This window comes from Hordeum vulgare, chromosome 7H, assembly GCF_904849725.1.
Source record: "Hordeum vulgare subsp. vulgare chromosome 7H, MorexV3_pseudomolecules_assembly, whole genome shotgun sequence".
NCBI lineage: Eukaryota > Viridiplantae > Streptophyta > Magnoliopsida > Poales > Poaceae > Hordeum > Hordeum vulgare.
This window is the reverse complement of record NC_058524.1, coordinates 570,035,779-570,048,762: the sequence shown is the minus strand read 5'-3', so window position 1 is coordinate 570,048,762 and position 12,984 is coordinate 570,035,779.

Below are 12,984 nucleotides of genomic sequence, written 5' to 3'. Positions count from 1 at the left end.
TGTCACTTATAAATTGCATGTGATGTTAATCCTTTTATGCACCTTATTTTGCTTAGAACGAGGTAGCATTATGAGGTGATCTCTCACTAAAATTTCAAGACGAAATTGTGTTCTCCCCGACTGTGCACCGTTGCTACAGTTCGTCGTTTCGAGACACCACGTGATGATCGGGTGTGATAGACTCAACGTTCACATACAACGGGTGCAAAACAGTTGCGCACGCGGAACACTCGGGTTAAGCTTGACGAGCATAGCATGTGCAGACATGGCCTCGGAACACATGAGACCGAAAGGTCGAGCATGAATCGTATAGTTGATATGATTAGCATAGAGATGCTTACCACTGAAACTATTCTCGACTCACGTGATGATCGGACTTGAGATAGTGGATTTGGATCATGTACCACTCAAATGACTAGAGAGATGTACTTTTTGAGTGGGAGTTCTTAAGTAATATGATTAATTGAACTAATTGTCATGAACATAGTCTAATGGTCTTTGTGAATTACGATGTAGCTTGCGCTATAGCTCTACTGTTTTATATGTTCCTAGAGAAAATTTAGTTGAAAGTTGATAGTAGCAAACTTTGCAGACTGAGTCTGTAAAACCGAGGATTGTCCTCGTTGCTGCACAGAAGGCTTATGTCCTTAATGCACCACTCGGTGTGCTGCACCTCGAGCGTCGTCTGTGGATGCTGTGAACATCCGACATACACGTTTCTGATGACTACACGATAGTTCAGTACAAAAATACTTAATGGCTTAGAAGCAAGGCGCCGAAAACGTTGTAAAACGTCATGGAACATAAGTGATGTTCTAAAGAGATGAAATTGTAATTTCATGCTTGTGCCCTTGTTAAGAGGTACGAGACCTCCGACAAGATTCTTTGTCCACAAAGCACAGGAGAAAAGGCTCAATTGTTGAGCATGTGCTCAGATTGTCTGAGTACGACAATCGCTTGAATCAAGTGGGAGTTAATCTTCCAGATGAGATAGTGATAGTTCTCCAAAGTCACTGCCACCAAGCTGTGAGAGCTTCGTGATGAACTATAACATATCAAGGATACATACAATGATCCTTGAGCGATTCGCGATGTTTGACACTGCGAAAGTAGAAATCAAGAAGGAGCATCAATAGTTGATGGTTTGTAAAACCACTAAGTTTCAAGAAAGGCAAGGGCTAGAAGGGATACTTCGTGAAACGGCAAAACAGTTGCTGCACTAATGAAGAGACCCAAGATTAAACCCAAACCCGAGACTAAGTGCTTCTGTAATGAGGGGAACAATCACTGAGGCGGAGCAACTCAAATACTTGGTAGATAAGAAGGCTGGCAAAAGTCGAAAGAAGTATATTTGATATACATGATGTTGATGTGTACTTTACTAGTACTCCTAGTAGCACGAGGGTATTGAATACCGGTTCGGTTGCTAAGTGATTAGTGACGCGAAATGAAAGCTACGGCATAAACGGAGACTAGCTAAAGGCGAGGTGACGATACGTGTTGGAAGTGTTTCCAAGATTGATATGATCAAACGTCGCACGCTTCCTCTACCATCGGGATTGGTGTTAAACCTAAATAATTGTTATTTGGTGCTTGCGTTAAGCATGAACATGATTGGATCGTGTTTATTGCAATACGATTATTCATTTAAAGAGAATAATGGTTACTCTATTTTCTTGAATAATCACCTTCAATGGTTTATTGAATCTCGATCGTAGTGTTATACATGTTCATGATATTGGTGCCAAAAGATACGAGTTGATGATGATAGTACCACTTACTTGTGGCACTGCCGCTTGAGTCATGTTAGTATAAATTGCATGAAGAGGCTCCATGCTGATGGATCTTTGTACTCACCTGATTTCGAATCACTAGTGACATGCGAATCATACCACATGAGCAAGGCCTTGTTTTCATTGAGATGAAATAAGATAGTAACTTGTTGGAAGTGATACATTTTGATGTATGCAGTCCAATGGGTGCCGAGGCACGCAGTGGATATCATTATGTTCTTACTTCACTGACGATTTGAGTAGATACGGGAGTATTTACTTAATGAATCACAAGTCTAAAATGTTGAAAAGTTCAATTCCGTTTCAGAGTGAAGTTCGTCGTAACAAGAGGATAAATTGTCTACGATATGATCATGGAAATGAATATCTGAGTTACGAGTTTTGGTACACAGTTAAGACAATGTGGAAATTGTTTCGCAGTTCATGCCACCTGGAACATCATAGTGTGATGATGTGTCTGAACGTCATAGCCACGCACTATTTGGTATGGTGCATACTATGATGTCTCTTATCGAATTACCACTATCGTTTATGGGTTATGCATTAGAGACAACCGCACTCACTTTAAATAGGGCACCGCGTATTTCCGTTGAGATGACACAGTATAGACTGAGGTTTAGAGAAATCTAAACTGTCGTTTCTTGAAAGTTTGGGGTTTCGACACTTATGTGAAAAAGTTTCAGTCTCATAAGCTCGAACCCAAAGCGGATAAATGCATCTTCATAGGATATCCAAAACAGTTGGGTACATCTCCTATCTTAGATCCGAAAGCAAAGTGTTTGTTTCTAGAAACGGATCCTTTCTCGAGGAAAGGTTTCTCTCGAAAGAATTGAGTGGGAGGGTAGTAGAACTTGATGAGGTTATTGAACCATCACTTCAACCAGTGTGTAGCAGGGTGCAGGAAGTTGTTCATGTGGCGCCTACACCAATTGAATGGAAGCTGATGATGATGATCATTGAGCTTCGAATCAAGTTACTACAAACCTCGTAGGTCGACAAGGTCGCGTACTGCTGTAGATTAGTACGGTAACCCTATCTTGGAGGTCATGTTGTTGAGCAACAGTGAACCTACGAGTTATGGAGAAAGCGATGGTGGGCCCAGATCCCGACAAATGGCTGGAAGCCATGAAATCCGAGAGAGGATCCATGTGTGAAAACAAAGTGTAGACTTTGGTAGAACTACTTGATGGTCATAGGACTATTGAGTAAAAATGGATCTTTAAAAGAAGACAGACGATGATGGTGATAAGTCACTATTAAGAAAAGCTCGACTTGTCGCAAAGATGTTTTCGATAAGATCAAACAGTTGACTATGATGAGACTTTCTCACTCGTAGCGATGCTAAAAGTCTGTTAGAATTATGTTAGTTGTTGATTATGAAATATTGCACGTAGGATGTCAAAACATTGTTTTCTCGACGGTTTCCTTGAGCAAACATTGTATGTGATACAACCAGAAGGTTTTGTCGATCCTAAAGATACTAGCAAGTATGCAAGCTCCAGTGATCCTTCAATGGACTGGTGCAAGCATCTCGGAGTTGGAATATACACTTTGATGAGATGATCAAAGATTTTGGGTTTGTACAAGGTTTATGAGAAACTTGTATTTCCAAAGAAGTGAGTGGGAGCACTATAGAATTTCTGATAGGTATATGTGGTTGACATATTATGGATCAGAAGTAATGTAGAATTTCTGTAAAGCATACAAGGTTGTTTGAAAGAAGTTTTCAAAGGAGTACCTGGATTACGCTACTTGAACGTTGAGCATCAAAGATCTATGGAGATAGATCGAAAGCGCTTAATAGAAGTTTCAACAAGATGCATGCCTTGACAAGTTTTTGAAAGAGTTCAAAATATACCAGCAAAGAAGGAGTTCTTGGTTGCGTTGTGAGGTGTGAATTTGAGTAAGACTCAAAACCCGACCACGGCAGAATAAAGAGAATAGACGAAGGTTGTCTTCTATGCCTTAGCCGTAGAATCTAAAGTATGCCATGCTGTGTACCGCACCTGAAGTGTGCCTTGACTCAAAGTATGTTGAGAGGTACAGAGAGTGATCCATGATTGAATCACTAGCAGCGGTCGAAATTTATCCTTAGTAACTAATGGACTAAGGAATTTTTCTCGATTATGGAGGTGGTTAAAGAGTTTGTCGTAAAGGGTTACGTCAATGCAAGCTTTGACACTAATCCGGATAACTATGAGTAGTGAAACGGATTCGTATAGTAGAGTAGATATTTGCAGCATTTCCGAATAGCACGTAGTAGCAGCATCTATAAGATGACATAAAGATTTGTAAAGAACGCACGAATCTGAAAGTTTCAGAACCATTGACTAAAACCTCTCTCACAAGCAAGACGTGATCAGACCCCATAACTATATGGGTGTTGGATTCGTTGGAATCACATGGTGATGTGAACTAGATTATTGACTCTAGTGCAAGTGGGAGACTGTTGGAAATATGCCCTAGAGGCAATAATAAATTAGTTATTATTATATTTCTTAGTTCATGATAATCGTTTATTATCCATGCTATAATTGTATTGATTGGAAACACAATACTTGTGTGGATACATAGACAAAACACTGTCCCTAATAAGCCTCTAGTTGACTAGCTCGTTGATCAAAGATGGTCAAGGTTTCCTGGCCATAGGCAAGTGTTGTCACTTGATAACGGGATCACATCATTAGGAGAATCATGTGATGGACTAGACCCAAACTAATATACGTAGCATGTTGATCGTGTCATTTTGTTGCTACTGTTTTCTGCGTGTCAAGTATTTATTCCTATGACCATGAGATCATATAACTCACTGACACCGGAGGAATGCTTTGTGTGTGTCAAACGTCGCAACGTAACTGGGTGACTATAAAGATGCTCTACAGGTATCTCCGAAGGTGTTAGTTGAGTTAGTATGGATCAAGACTGGGATTTGTCACTCCGTGTGACGGAGAGGTATCTCGGGGCCCACTCGGTAATACAACATCACACACAAGCCTTGCAAGCAATGTAACTTAGTGTAAGTTGCGGGATCTTGTATTACGGAACGAGTAAAGAGACTTGCCGGTAAACGAGATTGAAATAGGTATACGGATACTGACGATCGAATCTCGGGCAAGTAACATACCGAAGGACAAAGGAAATGACATACGGGATTATATGAATCCTTGGCACTGAGGTTCAAACGATAAGATCTTCGTAGAATATGTAGGATCCAATATGGGCATCCAGGTCCCGCTATTGGATATTGACCGAGGAGTCTCTCGGGTCATGTCTACATAGTTCTCGAACCCGCAGGGTCTGCACACTTAAGGTTCGACGTTGTTTTATGCATATTTGAGTTATATGGTTGGTTACCGAATGTTGTTCGGAGTCCCGGATGATATCACGGACGTCACGAGGGTTTCCGGAATGGTACGGAAACGAAGATTGATATATAGGATGACCTCATTTGGTTACCGGAAGGTTTTCGTGCATTACCGGAAAAGTTTCGGGCTCATCGGTAGTGTACCGGGAGTGCCAGGAGGGGTGCCGGGGACCATCGGGAGGGGTGTCACGCCCCAAGGGGTCTCATGGGCTATGGGAAGAGATAAACCAGCCCCTAGTGGGCTGGAATAAGTTCCCACTAAGGCCCATAAGGTTTGAGAAGGAAAAAACACAAGGTGGAAAGAGTTTCCAAGTGGGAAGGTGGAATCCTACTCCAAGTAGGATTGGAGTAGGACTACTCCACCTCCAATTTCGGCCAAACCTTTAGGTTTTGAGGCTGCCTCCTCCCCTCCCTCCCACCTATATATACGGAGGTTTTAGGGCTGATTTGAGACGACTTTGCCACGGCAGCCCGACCACATACCTCCACGGTTTTCCCTCTAGATCGCGTTTCTACGGAGCTCGGGCGGAGCCCTGCTGAGACAAGGTCATCACCAACCTCCGGAGCGCCGTCACGCTGCCGGAGAACTCTTCTACCTCTCCGTCTCTCTTGCTGGATCAAGAAGGCCGAGATCATCGTCGAGCTGTACGTGTGCTGAACGCGGAGGTGCCGTCCATTCGGTACTAGATCGTGGGACTGATCGCGGGACAGTTCGCGGGGCGGATCGAGGGACGTGAGGACGTTCCACTACATCAACCGCGTTCACTAACGCTTTTGCTGTACGGTCTACAAGGGTACGTAGATCATACATCCCCTCTCGTAGATGGACATCACCATGATAGGTCTTCGTGCGCGTAGGAAATTTTTTATTTCCCATGCGACGTTCCCCAACACGTGCAACATGTCTTAACAAATACATTTTCATAGATACATCTACTCCTAATAAAATACATCTTGCCAGTGGGTCTCATGCATACTACCACATGCTTATAGTTTGTGATGCTAGTGTAAGAAAATAACAACAAAAAACAATACATTCATCAGATGACATGGTACCATACTTTCCAAGTTAGCATGGAGGTCGAAGACCATATTTTCAAGCACTTACGTCCACTCAGAGTTAGGTTTAAAGTTGTTGAATGTGATTTTTTCATTACTTATATCTATATAAATAGAGATCATTGTTGGTATTTCAAAAACTCTGAGCATTTTGGTTGATCACAAACGTCAGAAATAGATAACTATATGTCTGAAACTCATGTATTTTGGGGACAATATAGCAAATTGCAATTTATACTTTAATCCCAAGAGAATTTACAATTATATGCCTAACAAGGCAACATCAATGTTGAATTTGCAATGTGAGAATGCGTAGACGACATCAATGTTGAATTTCCACACCATATTTTGCAAAATTAATTGTTTGAAACGAATACTCTGATAAATATTGTCAGTCAATGTTTAGATCATAAGTAGTGCTGTGAAAATCCCACCATCACAATGCTTAAATCATCAAATATCACCTAATCAAACCCATGTATAAAATCGGGTAATACATTTGTACCGGCAAGGTGGACGAACCAGTTCCTCTCTACATGCTTATGCTTCTTTAGATGTAGAGTCCATCAAAAAGAGAAGTCTTCGAGTCTACATGTGATAGGATAGAATGTCAACAACTTAGAAAATGGCATAATAATCATGTTCAGAAGAAAATTAAAATATCAGAATCACATTTTATTTTCACACATTAGTGCCACTTATTGGGATTGATTTAGTCCCAAAGAAATTGCTCTAACATTACAGATGGACATTTGTCTAAAAATAAAATCAAAAGGCAGCAATAGTCCGATCCAAATATCTTTATAATATGTTAGTGAAAATTGTAACTACCTATAAACGATTTATAAAACATGTCAATAATATTCCAACGCTTGCAAGATCTCCTGTACAAGCAATGCAATCTCTCATTCCATGACCAGAAAATACGACACGTTATATGATAGGATCAAGGTAGTGATAAATAACTTTAAATATGACTATCGGGTTCTCCTTAGATATTCACATAGAAATTAGAGAAAAAAAACAATCTGATACTGTACCAGAATTTTCCATATACTCCATTTCATCCGCATTCTAGTTCGATTGTCATCAAATACCTTGTGGACATAAGAAAATCTGCACAAACAAACGAATCTGCAGTTGGCTTGGAGTTACATAAAAAAGGTTGATAAAAAATCTGCACAACCAAACATTAGAATTAGCAACCAAGGGCATCGAGCATGTAATTATAGAGGTATGGACGTAAGTGCAATCAGTTCTTATAATTATAAAACAAGTTAGAGGCCAACTTCTGAAGACTAACTAGACATATCTGTCAAAACACTGAACTAATTATAATCGATCTTTTGTCGTGGTCTCTTCAAATCGAGCTCAAAGATCATAAATACTAATCAGAAATCACGAGGCAGATGAAATAATCTAGTCAACAAGGTCAAGAAGAAGCCCGCCTCCAAGAAATCAGGAGGAAGATGAAACGATCTTGTCAACAAGGTCAAGAAGAAGCCTCCCTCCGGCGAGGGAAATTATAAAAAACGGGATTATGTGGAGCTTTAGGGGTCGGCTGCAAGACACTAACGGAGCCGGGCCATGATTAACCATGCAGAACCCTAGGTCGTGAGCCAGGTGAGAAATGACACATGGAAGCATGCTTTGTTCATAACGATTGTTGTGCAATGCTTATGTTCCTTCAACTCCATCTAAAGTTCTATCAATAAAAACCCTAAACTTGAACTCCATCAAGTCAATAGAAACTCTAAAGTCCTAACTACATAGTTGATCGAACAGTGAATATGGACTTCAAAATGCTATTGACAGTACATCAAACTGAAAAATTAGTTGCTTCAGAATTTAACGCTGAAGCTTTTTATATATGTTCTATGTCGTCATGTATCCGTTCTATCCATTCCAATTCCAAAATAATTAAAGAAGCACATCGAAACTCCGCTCTGCAAGTCTGCATACAATCTGGTGTATCTGTCCTACTTGTTCCATTGCCCATTTACGTTTTACATGGTCCTCTATTTACCACAGTAACTAAATCATGCCCAAAGAACTCAGTCCTCTTAATTCACAACTTGGTACACACAAAGCTTGCATCCTGAGATAAAAAAAGCAACTGAACGAGCATAAAAAAGCAAACAAGCAGCTACCTTAATGAGTTAGAAGAACCACAATCCGACCCTTAGATCATACTGTTATAAAAATTGTAGGCAAAAGAAGCAAGCGAGCAGCCATCTTACTTAATCAGCTGGACCAAATTGAATAAGTGATTACCTGCAGGCTTGCTACATGTTGCAGCTTTGTGGATGCAGAGATCAGTTGTGCGGAGGCGCCAAAACGCGAGGATCATAGCGGACTTCAGTTAGTACCTTGGTGTTGTCTAGACCGTAGCGTGAAGCTCCATTGGCACCTGTGTCGTGGCCGGTGCACATGCATCAAGGTGAGCGACGAACAGAGGAAACTTACTGGCTTCTCTAGCTCATGGACCAGGTCAACGGCCACGCGTGCGACGGGAGATGGGGCATCAGCATACCGGGGGGAGGAGAATTAGGCGGTGGCGACCCACGCTCGCGTCCTTGCTGCGGCGGTTGCGTGCGCGCTCGCGCGTCCGTCAGAGGAGGAGCGGCAGGTTGTGGCGGTGGCGAGGAGGAGAGAGAGAGGAGGGGCAGACTGCAGGGTGGGCGGACCTGAGGAGGGAGGCTGGCCGGCGACGGCGCGGGCCTGGCCGGTGGCGGCGACGTAACCCTAACCGCGGGGCAGGGCGAACTGTGGGGCGGGGCGGGGCGAACTGCGGGGTGGGGAGGGACCGAAGGGGCGGGGCGAGGCGGACCTGAGGAGCGATGGCCGGCGGGGGCGAAGACGGCTTGGCCGGCAGCGACGGCGAGATGGGCGGCGAGGTGAGACAGGAGCGGAGCGACACCCCGATGCGGGAATGGTGCGAGCGAGACCGCGGTGCGCGTTAATTTTGGAGTGGGATTACGTGCTGGAGGATGAGTGGTGGAGGTGGAGCACGGTCAGTCATGGGAATTTGCTAAGTGCAGACATAGATGTATTAGGTAAATGCTGGCTGTTGAATTAGGATTTGTGAGATTAGTTGTGTGGTGCTGATTGCTTTGTGTATTTTGTTGTACTAATTGCTGGGTGCACGTAAGAAAGTTTTCGTTTGCTTGTTTAATAGTAGTATAGATGTGCTAGTAACGGGTATACACAAAAGCAGGTCAGTATGATTGTAGTACTATATGAAAAGAAGCCAACGCAGCCATTAATTCATGGAATGCTAATTAATTCTTTATTAATTATCTTATTTAATTAGGTATAAATTTGATTGGTCCACTATAATAAGGAATAACTGTGACACTCATTTTAGACATGCATTTATGGAGATCAAATGCATGGTGTACGTGACTTCTATATGGAAATTGTTCAATTTTATGTCCCATAGAAACTCTTCATGTACGACAAACTAATACATTCATTTTTCTTGGCATACTATTAAATTGCGCATATACCTCTTCGTTTTTCTAGGAACGTATCAAATGGCACGTAACGCTTGTTAGGTATATGCTCATTAGATTGAGTATATACCTTATTATGCCATGAAATATCTTAAGTATATATCTTCTTTCTTAGGAACGTAGCATTTATTGTGTCCGAGGTATGTAGAGTACGTACATATATCCTCCTATTAAAATGTATGTACCTATAAATATAATTAGGTATTCTCAGGTTTCATCTATCGAAATATTATAAACATACATAAAAAGTTAATTGACTATGTCGTTTTAAGTTTGTTAAAAGTACATAATTAGTCGTAAGCATGTAATATTAAATCTCACATACCCAGAAAAATCAAAGATATAGGCATAACATATAATATCTTGGGTACAAAGCAAATTCAACTACTCACGAATACTATATTTTTAGATATATACATATGAAATTTGTGTACATACTCAAGATATTTCAAGGTATTCAGATACATATGTATGTCATAATTCACATAATAGAGTATATATGTAGCCATATTTTACTTTATATACATTGACGAGATATATACAACAGTTTTCTACCCTATTCCATGTAGCCAGGTATATACGTGTGCATACACATTGGGTATATTGCTTTACTTTTAAGTACACTAGGTATATACTAGGATATTTATGTGAGTATGTCGTATAAAGTATGTGGGTAAACAAGGAGTTCATTGAGTATATTTTACGTGGTCAGGCTGTTATTTTAGCCATATTTTACGTAGCCTGATATATACGTTGCTATATTTTACATAGCCAGGTATATATGTAACCATATTTTATAAATAAAATTTACATCAAGGTACGCACTATTTATTTATGGGTATTAGAATATATTCACCTAAAATATAAGACTGCGTTTGTGGGTATCTAAAGTCTAGAGCAAATTAGTGGATATATACATATCTAAGTACGAGTGTTCAGATTATTTTTAATGAAACTACAATATAATTATTTATTAAGGAAATAAGTCATTTATGAGGCAATCAATCCCATGCATTCATTTTGGAAACCCATGTGCAATCAATGTCCGTGAGTACTAGTGCATGCAAGCAAAAAATAGAAAGTAAATTATTTACAAGGCACTAGTGATTATTTATATGTAGAAAATACACTAACGGGTTGGATCCAAACAAGGTATCCAGACACCAGGTGCCCTACATAATTATATAGGGTCGCGCTATTCGTCATCGTGGGTAAGGAATAGTTATTCTTCACCCCCTCTATTTGAACATCAATTCATCGTAATTTTACGTTTCGTAAATTGTGTCTTATTTTATACATAAAAAGAGACCGTAAAAAGTCTACTCAACTTAAAAATATTTTATATCACGTAAAATTATGAACATACAAAAATAGTGCAAAATTACAATAAATTCAATTTTTTCTTGTCTTGTGACCTATATTTTTGTTTTTGTTTTGTCAAATTTTATGTAGTGATTAAATATAAATATAAATATTTGTATTTCAAATGTAATTTATTTGTAAATTGATCGTAAGATTATCTCGGATGAAGAATAAACTATTCTGCACCCTGGATGATGAATAGAGTTTCTCTCTCTCTATATATATATACCTGGGGCACCTAGAATAAATTACCTGGGGCACCTAGGTGCCCAGGCACCTTGTTTGGATTTAACCCGTTAGTGCATTTTGTACGTATAAATAACCATTAATGCTTTCCAAATAATTCACTTTCCATTTTTGCTTGCATGCACTAGTACTCACGTTATTGATTGTATATGGATTGTCAAAACAAATGCATGTCATTGACTTCCTCTTAATTGACTTATTTCCTTAATAAACAATTATACTTTAATCTTGTTAGAAATAATCTGAACACTCGTACTTAGATATGTATATACCCAATAATTTATTCTAGACATTAAATACCTATACGTGTAGTCTAATGTATTTTTAAGTGAATATACTCAAATACCTGCAAACCTATATAAGTACAATGATTATCTTGGAGTAGAAGATAAGGTAGGACAAATCCTAGTCTATTTTATATTTCCTAAGAGCATCTTCAACAGATGTTGTATATTTTGGTGTTATAAACTAGGTGTTGTACAATTTACAACACCAAAAAGTGTGTTCTACAACTCCAAAAAACAACCAACTCCAACAGATGTTGTATATTAGTGATGTAAATCTCCAACTCCAATAGATGTTGTAAACGATGTTATAAAAATCGGGTGGCTGCCAAGTTGCTGCTGTTCGGCTACACAACCACTATTGGTTGGCTGCCGGCCACATTTGCATAATTTAAAACAACCAAAAATGAAAAAAAAATATACATGTTCACAATATCAAATTATTACATTTCATCAAATCCACAACATCAAATGCATCACACATACAACATAGTTTTGCACAATACACAAACAACTAAATGAAACTAGGTGGCTCTCTCGCCATGGAATTTCCAATACTCCTTCATCAAATCCTTTTGAAGTTGATCGTGCGAATCGGAGTCTCTAATCTCATTGTACACCTTCATGAAGCGTTTGATTCACTCCTCTATCCTCATGGGCATAACGCGTATGCACATCAACTGATAGAAGTTGTAATCTAAATTTTGTCCCTGCTCATTCTCAATGATCATGTTATGCATGATCACGCAAGAAGTCATGACGTACCAAAGTTGTTGTTGATCCTAAAATCTAGATGGCCCTCACACAATAGCAAATTGGGATTCCAAAATCTCAAAATCCCTCTCAACATCTTTCCTAGCCGCCACTTGTGCATTATGAAAGATGAGTTCTTTCTTACCTTGGGGTTTGGAAATTGATTTGACAAATGTACTCCACCTTGGGTAGATGCCATCCGCAAGAGAGTACCCATAGTTGTATGTGCGACCATTTGACTCAAAGGTCATCGGTGGTCCTTCTCCATTTGCTAACTTGGCAAAAAGAGGTGACCGGTTGAGCACATTGATGTCATTGCAAGATCCAGGCATGCCAAAGTATGCACGCCAAATCTATGTTTCATGATCGGCAACAGCCTCAAGAATGATTGTGACATCCTTCCCACGACCCTTGAACTGTCCATGCCATGCTCTTGGGCAATTTTTCCACTTCGAGTGCATGCAATCGATAGAACCTAGCATACGTGGAAATCCACGAGCTCTGTTCATCTCTAACAGCCTGTGTGTGTCCTGAGCATTGGGAGCTCTCAACTATTGTGCACCAAACACTTCCACAATAGCCTTGGCAAATTGTTTGACATAAAAGAT